The following is a 14,511-nucleotide window of genomic DNA, read 5'->3' as shown; positions in this document are numbered from 1 at the left end:
CTCGCGTCATCCATACGCTGTAGCCCAGTGGAGTCTTTGTCGTATAATGGTCGAGACCTTTGGCTCACCATAGATTTGATAAAACTCGTAGCTGTATCGAATGCCCCGCTCATATCCCACGTGAACTGCTCCCAACATTCTCCGTACAATCTCCTTTTCAAAGGCATTCATTATATTTATTGCTGCCTAACTTAAAGTCCTAATCTCCCTACTGCAACGTAATTCGAGTCTGGTGATCACTTCTTAGATGTGCAGCTTCGTCTCCCTTTGTCTACATTTTGACTTTAGAATGGGGGAACCTGCTGCTAGGTATGTAAAATTGCCAACATTTGAAAATTGTATTTACCATAGTAATAGAATACTCCGTTTTGGGTGGGTGGACTTCCTTTACTGCCAGGCCTTTACACCGAGAAAAATTAAAGACGGAAAGTTGATATCATCGGCGTATGCCAATATCTGGCCGGACTTGAATAGTGGTTCCTTTGGTATCAATGGGAGTTTTTTTTTGACAATATGCTCGAGTGCTGACCTGAAAAGCATTGGGGCTAGCAGGTTCCCTTGTTTTAACTGGACCAATTAACATATGTTGAAATTGCATTTGAGCTATCGTGTTGCATATTTTATGAACTGCATTGACTTTGTTGGAATGTCACATTGTAGCAATATCTTAAACAGTAATAACAATAATCGTTGGCGCGAGAATCCAATTGGATCAGGTCCTTGAAGTGTGTTAGAGCACTTCACTCAAGAACGTAACGGTGCACCACAGGATTACAGTATCGTGTAGGAGGTAATGTGGTCAGTATTTCGTGGACGTCGTTGTCCGTCATTAATCTCTTCATGAAATCTAAAGTCATCCCGATCTGCGAGGATATTTCACATGTATTGTATTTTTTCACCTGTCGTTATAGGGTTTTTATTGTTGCTGGTTTGTACAAGGAACGCATGTTCCAGTTTCTTTTTAGGGGTTGAGGAGTCCTAAGTCCGCATCCATATAATGCCGGACCGGATCAAATTTGCTTTCCCCGTAACCAAGCGTTCTGACAGGGTTTTACAGCACAACCCACCTGCTCTCTGCAATCAACTGCTAATTTTTCGCAGAGTTCAAAATATTCCGAAATTTGATGTTTTCAGAAAGACACGTTTTAAGTATTGAAAAATATGTATAAATTCCCGTTATATGTAGTCTGCAATGCCTACACCATAAAACTTGGCTTTCAGATTATGTTCCTCCTCTTTCCTTTCCTGCCTTAATAATTTCGCATCGGTTCTCATTGTTTTGCTAGGTCGGACAATCTTCTCTCCGTCTTGCTTATGCGTTTCGGTTTTCACGCCTGCACTGTTCAACATTTGTATTCTAAATACAAATTTATCATTGAAAGTACCGATGGGAATCTTTGTGTCTACATCCAATATAACTGAATAGATTTTGAAGTCTACTTACTTATTTAAGGGGGTAATCCCGTGCGTCGGATCCGAGGAATCGAATTTTTTTTTTGCATCAATTGTATCTAGATATAGTGTAGAATATATGGGCAAAGTAACTTTATTAATCGGAGTCGTTCGGAAATTATAGTGTTAAACACGTGATCAGTCACATGCCAGATTTATGTCGATCGCCGTAATAAAGCTCATATTTCCGAATGACATTTGAATGACTTCGCTAAAAAGACAAGAATCGAAGCCAAAGCTGTACATGTGTTTCTTGAAGAAACCTAAGGTTTATTGGACTGGATATAGCGGATTGAATTCTACTTTTTAAATGCGTGTTTCTCGAAACTGCCACAGTAGCCCAAAATCTATCCAACGCATTTTTTTTTTGAAATTTTCAGGAACGGTTCGCAAACTAGGATAATTGCGATTCATTCAGTAGTTTTTTTTTATTGATTGAAAAAGCCGTCAAAAAACATTAAAATGCACAAAAGAAAGTTTAACACGGCACGAAAAATTTAGCTTTTAATATTTTTTAATAATCCTAGTTTGCGGACTGTAGTTAAGTTTGTACGTTAAAATGCCGTTTACTTTTTTCTTTAAGATGATCGCAGCGCCCTCTAGCGTGGCAGCAGAAAAACACCTTTTTTGGAGATGAGTGTATAAATTACTCTGTATTTCAATCATTCAAACATTTCTATTAAACAACAAAAAAAACGGGCTTCACACAGGATGACCCCCTTAAACAATGGCTCTGAACGATTCACCACTATTTTGAGTGCACCCGCATATTCCCTTACTTCCGCTAAACGAAGCTATATTAGCACTAACCACGCAATTAAATTGCTGTATTTGTTAGTAGCAACTATCTAAATGTGCTACTTATTAGAAAATAAAAGCTAAGAAATAGTTCTACATCAGCTACACCTAAATTGGATTCGTATGGAGCAATGTAAGAGATAAAAAGGTTTTTCTCGTGCATGAACTTTGCTACCAGATTTTTAATATATTGAACTGTAGTTTAATCGAAACCAAAAAAAAAATTCTAAAGTCCTAAAGTGAAGGATTATCGGAAAATTTGCTACAATTTGCAAATCCTTTTGTGATTATTTGAGTTTTCAGGTCCTCAGGTTGGTCGATCCACTTTCTTGTTTCCATATTCAGGTAGGTCTTTTGATGCATTCTTAAGACGTCGCTGATAGACAATTGGTTTTGTATACTCATCTATGTACATGTGTTAGTGTGTTGTTTGCTATATTACTATTTCACAATGGGAATTGTTTTCGACTACCGATCAACACGTGCATGGATCGAAAATATAATTTTATATAAATTTCGGGAATGTTTTTTTAAACAAAACAAAATCATATTAGAATCGATTCGGTGTCTGTCTATCTGTTTTTTTTTGGAGGAGGTGGAAATCTTCAAAAGAGACTGGTCTGGACACACCAGCGTGTTGGATTTTTACCAACTAAAACCACCCCCGATTCCCTCCCTGCCCCGCGGAACCACCATAAGGTATTACATCACGGCGGAGCCAGCTCATTCTAGCTTAGTCACCTTTCTTTTATACACAGCGCACGTGTCCGCGCTTTTCTCCTCTCTGCCTTTCGCAGTTTGGTTTGGATAGATGCGATCATGGAGTTGACCGCATCCCAATTTTCTTGATTTGCTACCATTTTTGGCACCAGATTTTCTGGTACCAGGACCTCTCCTAGAGTGTCCTCTAGATCCCTCTTTTCTTCCACAAATCTCGCACAGTGGAAGAATACATACTCTGGGTCCTCTGGGACTCCATCGCAATATGGACAGTCGGGTGAGGTCTCTCATTTAAACCTGTGCAAGTATTGGCGATATTCTCCGTGCCCCGTGAGAAACTGGGTGAGATTATAATTGAACTCCCCAACCACTCCTTGATGGTAGGAATGACCCTGTGACTCTACCGACCCTTTCCCGAGCGTTCCCACCGCTCTTGCCATCTATTTATGGATATCTCCCTCTCAGCGTTCTTCGTGTATAATTCGTGTGTAATTGTATATATTCGTCATCTCATCTGCCAAGGTGTCAATCGGCATCATTCCAGAGATGACGAATGCTGCATCATCTGAGACAGTCCTGAAGGCAGAGCATACCCTCAGGGTTGTCCTCCTGTAGACTGCACTTAGTTTGTTATTGTTAAAATCCGCAACGCCTCCCTCCAAACTGGGGCCGCATAGAGCATGATTGAGGCCACCACCCTGGCTATAAGCAACCTAAAGGTATGCCGTGTCTGTCCGTCTGTCTGTCTGTCACACCCGATTTATTCGGAAACAGCTAGACCGATTGTCACGAAAATTGGTAAGAGTGTGTAATCTATTGTTCCCTTTACATACACCAAGTGGCGCCATTTTGTGTTAAGTTTAAGGGGCCCTCCACACACTCCATATATGGAATGGAGGGTGCAAAATTTTTTTTCATAAAATGTAGCGATGTGGAGTATCAAATAAAAGGACTCAATCAGCACTCTTCGAAACTGGTTCCATATTTGACATTGGCTGAAACATAGGGGGGTGAGAGCTCAAAATATGACCCATAAAAAGTGTAACAGGTCTCGTTATCAGAACCTACCCAACCGAAAAATCTGAAAAAAAAATCACAGTGGTGCATATTTACGAAATCTAGGCCTCAAAATACTCCGATATCGGCACAAATAAAGTTAATACCAGTATATTTCCATGTCCGTCCAAGAAGTATAAAATTTGGCATCGGTGCAATGGATAACATAATGCACAATTGGGTCAAGTTTGAAGAAAATCCAACTATTATTAACAACGTTATAGGGGGTAAAAGTTTGCCATTTTTTGTGAATTTCATGCACTCTACAACCTGCATGACGTCATCATCGCATAACAATTCGTCAATACCACAACGAAATGAGAAGAGGGAAAATCTGATCTGTTGCTGATTTGCCTGGAGTGAAGCCTCTTTAGTATGGGCCATTGATGTTCTGGGCGTATGGGGCTATCCGGCCTAGCAAGATAGCGGAGAATATTTTATAGATGATACTCAGCAACGTGATACCTCTATAATTGCTGCACTGTGTGATATCTCCCTTTTTATGTATGAGACAGATGATGCCTTGTTGCCAATCGTCAGGCATTGATTCGCTGTCCCATACCTTGTGGAATGTCGCGAGGGTGAACATCGGAAAGTTTGTCGAAGCTCTTGGAGCAGGTAGGGCCGCGCTGGGGGGCACTTCGGGGGGTGGTGGTGTCGCAGCTGACACCGTCGTAAATTCAGTGATGAATCTGATAACGACGGCGTGTGAGGCTTCCATGCCCCGGAGAGGCCCCAGGCGCGATAAACCTTCTATGTACTGGTGGACGGCAGAAATTGCCGACCTACGGAAGGAGTGTCATAAGCTCCGCCGTTTGGCACAACGTTTGTACGCCAACGAGGAGGCATGTGCCATAAAGGCACAATATAGATCAGCAAAAAGGAGACTCAGCGCTATAAATAAAAGCAAAGCTCGCGGCTGGCAAAATCTTGTTAATGAGGTGAATGGGGACTTGGCTATAAGCTTGTCACTCGGAAAATCGGGGCTCCGCGGAAGCCCTGCATAATGAGCACCGACCAGATGGACCGCATTGTGCGAGCATTGTTCCCCAGACACCCTATACGGGTTGATGTAAATAGCGCGGAAAGCGTCGTGGATTGCCCCCTTTTCACAATGCGAGAACTCGAAGAAGCGGTTCTCTGAAAAACAGGAAGGCGCCAGGTCCTGATGGCATCCCGGTGGAAGTTTACAAACTGGTGTTCCGCCAACGGCCAGAATTGCTGCTGGAGGTGTTCAACGCGTTCTTGAAGGAGGGCATTTTTAATTGTCGCTGGAAAGTGGCCAGACTCACGTTGATCAGTAAGGGTAAAGGAGACCCGGAGCTCCCATCTGCGGATATTGAGGGATTATCTGAAAGACCGCTCCTTGCTCTATGAGACGCTAGAAGGCCAGAGGAGGATGAAAATCACGTCGGGAGTAGCACAGGGATCCATCCTAGGGCCGGACCTCTGGAACGCTTCCTACGATAGTCTGCTGAGACTCGATATGCCCGAAGAGTCGCGCCTGGTCGGTTATGCAGACGACGTTGCGGCACTTGTTGCCGGACGCATTGTTGAACAGGCGCAAAGTAGACTTGGTATATTGATGCGACGGGTAAGCGGGTGGATGACTGCTCACGGTTTCAACCTTGCGCTGGAAAAAACCGAAGTAGTCATCCTGACCAGAAGGAGAATCCCGACCATGCGTCTCATATCGATCGGCGAGTTGACTATAGAGTCAAAACCAGTGATTAAATACCGTGGTTTAATGCTCGACTCAAAGATGAGCTTCTTCGAGCAAATCAAAGCAGCCGCGGACAGGGCTGCAGCAGGAGTCGCGGCCATGAGTCGGCTAATGGCGAATGTCGGCGGCCCTATATCAACTAGGAGACGTCTCCTCATGGGAGCAACGCAGTCCGTCCTTCTCTATGGTGCGAAGGTATGGGCTGATGCCCCTGACAAGGAGGTGCATCGTAAACGCCTCGCTCAAGTTCAGAGGCGGGGAGCTTTGCGAGTGGCGTCTGCTTATCGCACCGTCTCCGAACCGGCTGTGATGGTGATTGCGGGAGTGATCCCCGTTGCCCTCCTTGCCAAGGAGCGCAAAGCTATCTATCGCCATAAGAGCGAAAACTTAAGAGAAGTGGTTGCCCGTGAAGAACGTCAACGCAACCTTAGCGAGTAGCAACTTTCTTGGTAAAATGAGCCAAGGGGCAGGTGGACTGCACGGCTCATCGACAAATTAGGCCCATGGTTGAACAGAAAGCACGGTGAGATTGATTACTTCCTTACCCAACTTCTAAGTGGGTATGGAGGTTTTCAGTCTTACCTGCACAGGGTTGGGAAGGCGCGATATCCTGATTGTGTGTTCTGCAATAGAGTGGCGGATGACGCTGAACACACCTTTTTCTCTTGCGAGAGGTGGGACGGCCTCCGCCAGCAGTTTTATGCAGACACAGAGGAGCTCTCTCCAGACAACCTTGTCAGAGAGATGCTGAAGAGCGCTGGCAGCTGGAATCGTATTGCGCATTATGTTCGGGCTCTTCTTACTACAAAGAAGATTGAACTCGACCGGCAGAGGGATCGGACGGTAAGGGGTTCACTGAACTAGCAACAACTCCCTTCCTCCCCTCCCCTCCCGTTGGTGAAAGGAATTCCCTGACTTGAAGGCTCCCAAAGCCGGGAGAGCGGGAGGGCTACCCCGAAGTAACGTGTGAAACGGTTCCAGGCTAGTTCTCTGATGACAGGGAAGTGTTTAGTTGGTAGTCTGCCAGCGTGCTGTTACGGGAGTCCAACACTCTGTGCGTAAACGCATTCACCTACCCTACTCTCAAAAAAAATAAATAATATATCTTGAGCACAAGTTAATGAACCACTTGGTGTAACTGGTCGCCTCCATATTTAACCAATTCGGCTGTAATTCCATCGGCTCTTGGCGACTTATGATTTTTTAGCCGATGAATTGCACGGACTGTTTCCCCTAAACTTGGTGGTGGCAGTATTTGTCCGTCGTCTTCAGTTGGCGGGACCTCCAACTTGCCGATGTTCTGGTTGTTCAGTAGCTCATCAAAGTACTCAACCCATCGCTCCAATATGCCCATTCTGTCGGAAATCAGATTTCCCTCTTTGTCTCGGCAGGATGAGCATCGAGGTGTATAAAGCAAGCAGTATGCTGATGACATTTGTTTGTTAGACTGCCCGCGTTGTGCAATCATGTCAAGAAAGTTAAAAAATCAAATGAAGAATATTTTGGATAGAAGGTAAGCATAAAATCCTTACATTATGGTCTATCACGTACAGTTCGCGCAGTTGCAAAGATTGTGGTACAATGTTTCGTCGGAAAAAAATTGTTAGCGTGTCTGCTATTACTGTTCCCAAAAAAGGGCAAATTTTTGTTCGGACTGCAGTGCAGATTCGGTATGTTGTTCGATTTTAAAAGATTCAAATACGATTCCGCGCTTCCCAAAATTGAATGGTGAAACACTTTTTGGGCGTAATATATTTCTGAGAATGTCGGTTGAAAATTTGAAGACTGCGAAGCCAAAGGTGGGTTATTATAGTGCAAAATGCACGCGTTCCTTCCTTTTTGACGAGTTGCTTGCTGCACGCCTCTCACAATTCCCAAATAATACTTCACTGTCTGAACTTCTTCCAGAAATTCATTATGTAAGTATAACATCGTTGTAATCTCTGAAGATGATGAGCTTCACCCTCTTTTTCAACTAAAAACTACGTGTTTTTATCGGTCTCGCTTAATTCGTAGCAGACCGTTCACTTGCCTAAGGCTTGGATTGCGTGTTGTACTCATGAACTCACATTTCATCTCCAAAAATGACCCATTTGGTGATTGATGACTCGGATTCAGCCATGCAAATCATGCCTTCGTCTCGCAAATTCTGATACAAATTCGCTGTCGCATTTTTCAAATTGTTTAATAGGTCTAAGAATAGTCAACGTTATTGTTCATTTGTCACATAATTGAGTCATTAAAAATGTTGGTAAAACACGAATAAGTCTTTTAAACGTGTTTTTGGGTTGTGTTAAAAATAGCTGGATTTCATTTGCAAATCCTCCTTTGTACATTTTGGAAAGAAAACACATTCAAGAGCAAACGCTAAATATAACTGTCTCTTATGATAGTATAGTTAGTAGGCAAGTCCATGTCTTCAGATATAATTAATCAAATTCACTGTGAGAAATAAGTCACCATATAATTCGAGTCTTTGTAACCACGCAGATATGAATTAATAATTGGGATGTATCACATTCCCATTGTTAGCGCTGTCATTGAGCTTCTTCATTACCAAATTCGCTTTGCAAGTGATTAAGAATTCATTGGCGAAGCTTTAACCGCACACTAATGAAATCATACACATAATGCTCTCGCTCCCTAGTGTGGGGGTCTTCCAGAATTTTCAGCCTTTTGGAAGCTTTGCCAGAAATGTTCATATCCTTGTAATAAGTCAAGTTCATTGTTTACACAGTCAAGCACTGAACCCAAATATGAGGAATTGTTCCTTAAGTAATTAAGTACTTGCTGTTGGGAGGGTAGATTTAATTCGCTCGAGGTTTCTTTTCAGAGTGAAATTTAGTTTTAAAGTTTTCTTCTTTTTGGTTTTTTTTCTTATAATAATTTGTTTATGTACATGGCCGACGATAATTAATGGCTTTGATGATTTGTAGTAATGAACGATTCTTGAAAAAGTTCTTCTTACTTCCCCTTCCCTTTGATGGCTCCAGAAACGTGGCAGATTGACGTCAATTTTTTGTTTTTCAGCAAACTAGCAACTGCAAAACTGACCTGTTTCCAAGTTAACCATAGTATAAGGTATCATCATCAACAAACGGTGTCCGGACTAGATCCGCTTTAGTAAGGTGCTCAGACTTCTCAGTTTTCGGCGAGGTCCATCAATTCGATATCCCTAATAGCTATTTGGCTTTCTAGCTTACGCTGTTTGGAGTTGCCAAATCTCCCATCAGGCGCGTCCCTTCGTGCGGATAAGGGAATGCTCGGCGAATGTGTCATGACCATGCACATGCACGCATCCGGAGATGTGCGTGTATGGGCATGTTTATGCGCAGGCCGGATAGGTGGGAAGTAAACGCCCACCCGTGGATAAAAATTGGCTATGGGAACGACACCCAGAAATAAAACCAAACATGGAGGAGCAGAAGATGAATGAAGTTACGGTGCAGGGCTTCGGAAACCCCAGTGCCGGTGGTTTTTGGGAGTGAGCAAGCTGGCTCCCGGCCGTCGATATCCAACAACCGCAGTGCCTCAGTAGTGGGAACTTTGGCTACTGTGGCATCTAATGTTACAAGCGTACGGGAGGAACTTGAACTGGCTCCAGTGATGGATCCGTTCAGAAGGAGCTCGATTTTTCGCAGATCCCCTCCCACACGGGCACAAGCCCCCACGATCGCTACCCCCAGTGGGAAGCGTATAGCGGGAGTCTTCGATGAGGAAGAATCACTGACGCCGATTCACCCGAGTGATGTTTTGGGCAATGATCAGTATGGAGCAGCCTTTACTGCCCTCGGTAAAAAGATCATGGAGCTGTGTGAGTTTATAAAGGAGCGCAGGAAAATTCACCAAAATATAAGGGCCGTGATAAGAGGCATCCGTTTGACGTACAGTAAGGCCCAGGATGAACGAGTAGGGAAGTCGCCGATTGGAAAAGTGAACCAGGCAACTCAAGTAACGCCGGTTCAAAACACAAAAAAGGGGAGAAACCGGGGAAGAGGCTGCGCGAGAAGCTGAATGACTCAACAGGCCAGCAAACCCCGAAAAGAAAAAAGGACTCAACTCCCAAAAAGGCGGAGTTCATGAAAAGTACGTCTGAAGCTACCAGGGAAAATACTGCAGTGGCTACCTCGAGAAAAGGGATCGAACCTTCAAAGGCGGATGCGGAAGCTTGGAGGAGGGTAGAACCGCGGAAAGAAAGTTATCGGAGGAAGATTAGACCGGAGGTGATTTTCATTTCCAAACGGGGCGAAGGGTCATACGCCGAAATTCTCAGGAAAGTGAAGGCAGACCCCGAACTCACCAATTTGGGAGACAACGTCAGCCGCATTAGACGGTCCCAGAAGGGAGATCTTATGTTGGAACTTAAGAAATCCAAGGATGTAACCGCGGACAAATTCTTACGCCAAATCGGGAAGATATTAGGGCAGGAAGCCGACATAAGAGCTAGCAGGCCGGAGATCACTATAATCTGCAAAGATATAGATGAAATCACGACGAAGGAGGAGGTTCGCGAAGCGTTGGAGAAACAGTTCGATCTTGCCGGACTACAAGAGTCAGCGGTGAAAACGCTAAGGAAAGCCTATGGGGGAACACAAACCGCCATCATCAGCCTACCAGTGGAGAACGCACTCAAACTGTTAGCAGCAGGGAGAGTGAGAATAGGCTGGGTAATGTGTCGCCTTAGGGAACAGGTGGCGTTAAAACGGTGCTTTAGATGCCTTGGCTTTGGTCACATTGCGAAGTCATGCACTAACCCAAATGATAGGTCAAAGCAATGCAGGAGATGCGGAGTGGAAGGCCACATCAGCAAGGACTGCGGAGCTGACCCAAATTGTCTACTGTGAAAGGAGGGTGTGGACCATCGCCACATTGCAGGCAGCAGCAGGTGCCCGGAATACAGGAGAGCCCTTAGCAAAAATCGCAGATGAGGTTAATACAAATCAACCTCAACCACTGCGAGCGGGCGCAGGATCTACTCGCGCAAACCATCCGCGAGAAAAACATCGATGTGGGCATACTAAGTGAACCATACCGAAACCGCGGTGGTAGCGTTTGGGTCAAAGACCAAACGGACCAAGCAGCGCTGTGGACTTGTGGAGAACAAGCCTTCCAGGAAATAATGGAGCGCCCGGAGGAGGGCTTCATCAAAGCGAAGGTGAAGGGCATCCACATCTACAGCTGCTATGCTCCACCCAGCGCTACACTCGTCGAGTATGAGCGGATGCTTGCTGCTCTTGTTTTGGATGCAAGAGGACGTTGGCCGATCATAATAGGAGGCGATTTCAATGCGTGGGCTCTTGAATGGGGCAGCCGGATAACTAATGTGAGGGGACGTGTTCTCCTCGAAGCATTCGCGGAGCTGGACGTGGTACTGGCGAATGTTGGGTCTTCGTACACTTTCCGGGGAAGGGGCCTGGGGTCTATAGTGGACCTGACATACGTGAGTGCCACTTTAGCCAATAGAATCGCTTGGCATGTCAGTGAGGACTATACTCACAGCGACCACCAGGCAATCTGCATAGAGATCAAGGGTGGATCGAGCTCGAAAAAATGCAAAATGCCGGGTGGTATGCTTGGCTGGACAGTGAAAGCGTTCGAGGGGGACACGTTTTCCGCGGTGCTCAAATCCGACATATCCCTGAATGGTACGGCTGGAGAGAAAGCCACCCAGATCACTAGATGGGTGACGGAAGCATGCGATGCTACTATGCCCAGAAGGCGATTGCTCCCCAGTAGGCAACCCAACTACTGGTGGAACAATGAAATTGCAAGTTTGCGAGCCGCATGTTTTCGGGCAAGGAGGCTTTGCCAGAGGCTCAGGGGAAAACCCGGTGGCGACGGTCGAGAGGAGGCACACAAGCAATTGCGTGGCCGCCTAAAGGAAGCCTTTCGGAGGAGCAAAAAGAACTGCTTCAAACAGCTGTGCGACCATGCCGACATAAACCCTTGGGGCCTGTAACTGTGGAGGAGCTGTGGGAAATATGTGGTAGGTTCGGTGATAACAAGGCCCCAGGTTTGGATGGCATCCCCAACCGAGCTTTGAAACTGGCAGTGAAGACTAGGCCCGACCTTTTCGCCAACACCTTCGAGGCGTGCCTAAAAGAAGGAATATTCCCTGCCCAGTGGAAAAAACAAAAGTTGGTGTTGCTTCCGAAGCCTGGCAAGCCACCTGGAAACCCAGCGTCGTATCGTCCTATCTGCCTGTTGGATACAATGGGGAAGATGATAGAGAGAGTCATCTACAACAGACTCCTGCCCATTGTCGAAGCCAGCAATGGTTTGTCGGAACGCCAGTTTGGTTTCCGACGCCCCAGCTCTACGGTGGACTCAAATAACATGGTGGTAAACCTGGCAAAAGGTGCACTGATTTCTGGCGGCTGCTGTGCCGTGGTGGTGTTGGATGTCAAAAATGCATTCAACTCGGCCAATTGGAATAGAATTAAACGGGCGTTGGCTGACATAGGTGTCCCCGGATACTTAGCGAATTTGGTGGAAAACTACCTCTCAGAGAGGACTCTCTGGTACGGGACGGATGAGGGCCCCAAAGAGTATATTGTCACAGCCGGGGTACCACAGGGATCGGTACTTGGTCCCCTGTTGTGGAATATCATGTATAATGGGGTGCTTGCTCTTCCCGTCCCAGAGGGGACTACGATTGTCGGTTTTGCTGATGACCTAGCTGTGGTTGTTGCAGCAAAACACCCAGAAGATGTGGAGGTTTACGCAACGGAAACAGTGAGAGCGGTAAAGTCCTGGCTAGAAAAGGCCGGGCCGACCTTGGCGGACGCGAAAACGGAAGCGGTCTTGATAACGAAACGCAGGAAAAATAATACTGTAAAAGTGGAGGTCGGTGGACATACGGTCGTATCAAAGCCGGCTATCAAATACCTGGGGGTAATAATTGATACCAAATTGAGTTTTAGGGAGCACCTAGAGTATGCATGCCAAAAGGCAGCCAGTGCCACCACGGCACTTGCAAAAATGTTGCCAAATATTGGTGGGCCGAAACATTGCCGGAGGTTGGTGCTAGCCGAAGTGGTGCGCTCCATCCTGCTCTACTCGTCGCCTGTGTGGGCAGAGGCGCTTGCAAACTCTCAGAGACGGAAGCACGTGAACGCGGTTTACCGGCGGATGGCTTTGAGGGTTTGCAGTGCTTTTATAACCACATCAGATGAGGCAGTATTGGTGGTGACAGGCATGATCCCGGTTGACATTCTGGCCAAAGAAATGAGTGTCCTGTACAATGCAAGACATATGGGGGGGCATGCACAGCGTAGAAATGCGGCAAGGTCAGAGTCGCTTGATCTCTGGCAACGCAGATGGGACGAGTCTGCGAAAGGTCGGTGGACGCACAGGCTCATTCCCAACATTAGGGTGTGGCTTGAGCGAAAACATGGGGATACCAACTACCACATTACCCAGTTCCTCACGGGACACGGTGGTTGCTACAGGCAGTATCTGCACCACTTTGGGTTGGATGATTTTCCGAACTGTCCCAGATGCAATGGCATACCAGAGGATCCAGAGCATGTGATGTTTCACTGCCCACGATTTGCGATGGAGAGAAGGAGCTTAAACCAGGTGCTGGGCAGGAGCGGGACCCCGGAGAGCTTGGTTACTGAGATGCTGGAGTCCGAGGAGAAGTGGCTTGCGGTTGGCTCCGCAATCATCCAAATGCAGGAGGAGTTGCTGAAAGAACAAAGAAGGAGGAAAGCTGCAAATAGGAGAAGGATGAGTGCCTAAGAGCAAACCTACCCCGCGAAGTAATACCTCAATGGTGGTCCCGCGGGGCTGGGGCTGGAGAGACCGGGAGTGTGAATCCCACACGCGCCCGCTGTAGTTCCGGCGTTCGGGCGGCGGAGCTGCGGCGAACGTGTCTTTCTAAGATTTTCCACCTCCGTGTACGCACAAAAAAAAAAAGCTTACGCCATCGCTGCATCTGAGGCAGGGTCTGCCTAGATATAACCATTTACCCTTATAAACATACTGACTAGGCGACCCGCCCACCACATGCTACTGACTAGGATTTTGTCCACAAGGAAACGATCATTGTATCATTGCGTGGTCTACGGTATTGTCCACCCTTCTGTAAGCCAAAAATTCCTGGGAGGAGTCTTCTCTCGAACGCGGCTAAGGCTACACATTTCTACTTGGGCAAGATCATTGTCTTCTGAGCGGAACAATTTTGGAAAGTTGAAATAAGCTCAATTGGCTGCCTACAACAAGACGTACAGATTTTGTCGTCATAACTGTTATCGGTTATGATTTTCGTCCGTAGGCAGGAGAAATTAACTGCGGTTTCAAAGTTGTATTTTCCTATATTGAATGTTCTCAGTTGCCCCGTGCTATTTGATGTTGTGGTTTCTTTTGTTTTTGATGCTGAAGTTGCCGTCATGTATTTCGTCTTGTCTTCATTAATGTGTCGTCCAAGATCTCCCCCCGGTCACCGCCCACTTGATTTGGATGAAAGCAGTTTGTAGATCTCGGATTTTTCTTCCGATGATGTCGATATCGTCAGTATAGGCTAGTAGCTGGATGGACTTAAAGAGGATGGTGACTCTAGCAACTGTACAATTCTCCCTTAAGGTTCTATCAGAAACAACTGTGTTGATGGCAACTTTATGGATACATACAGCTCGCAGGGGCGTAGGTAGTAGCTTGATGTTCAATTAAAAAACGCCAGGTTGTCGAATATGCAAATCGTTGTTCATAAGTTGTAAAGGATGTATTTTGAAGAACACCACCATCGGAAATCCATCTAT

General features: G+C 46.0%; 1 protein-coding gene across 5 annotated transcripts in view; it reads left to right on the top strand.

Moving 5' to 3' along the window:
* The window catches only part of LOC119649858 (calcium uniporter protein, mitochondrial), a 629,226-nt gene that overhangs the window by 224,502 nt on the left and 390,213 nt on the right, over nucleotides 1-14,511 (top strand). The window lies entirely within an intron of this gene.

This window comes from Hermetia illucens, chromosome 2 (assembly GCF_905115235.1).
Source record: "Hermetia illucens chromosome 2, iHerIll2.2.curated.20191125, whole genome shotgun sequence".
Taxonomy (NCBI): Eukaryota; Metazoa; Arthropoda; class Insecta; order Diptera; family Stratiomyidae; genus Hermetia; species Hermetia illucens.
This window is presented reverse-complemented; position numbering and strand designations above follow the sequence as displayed.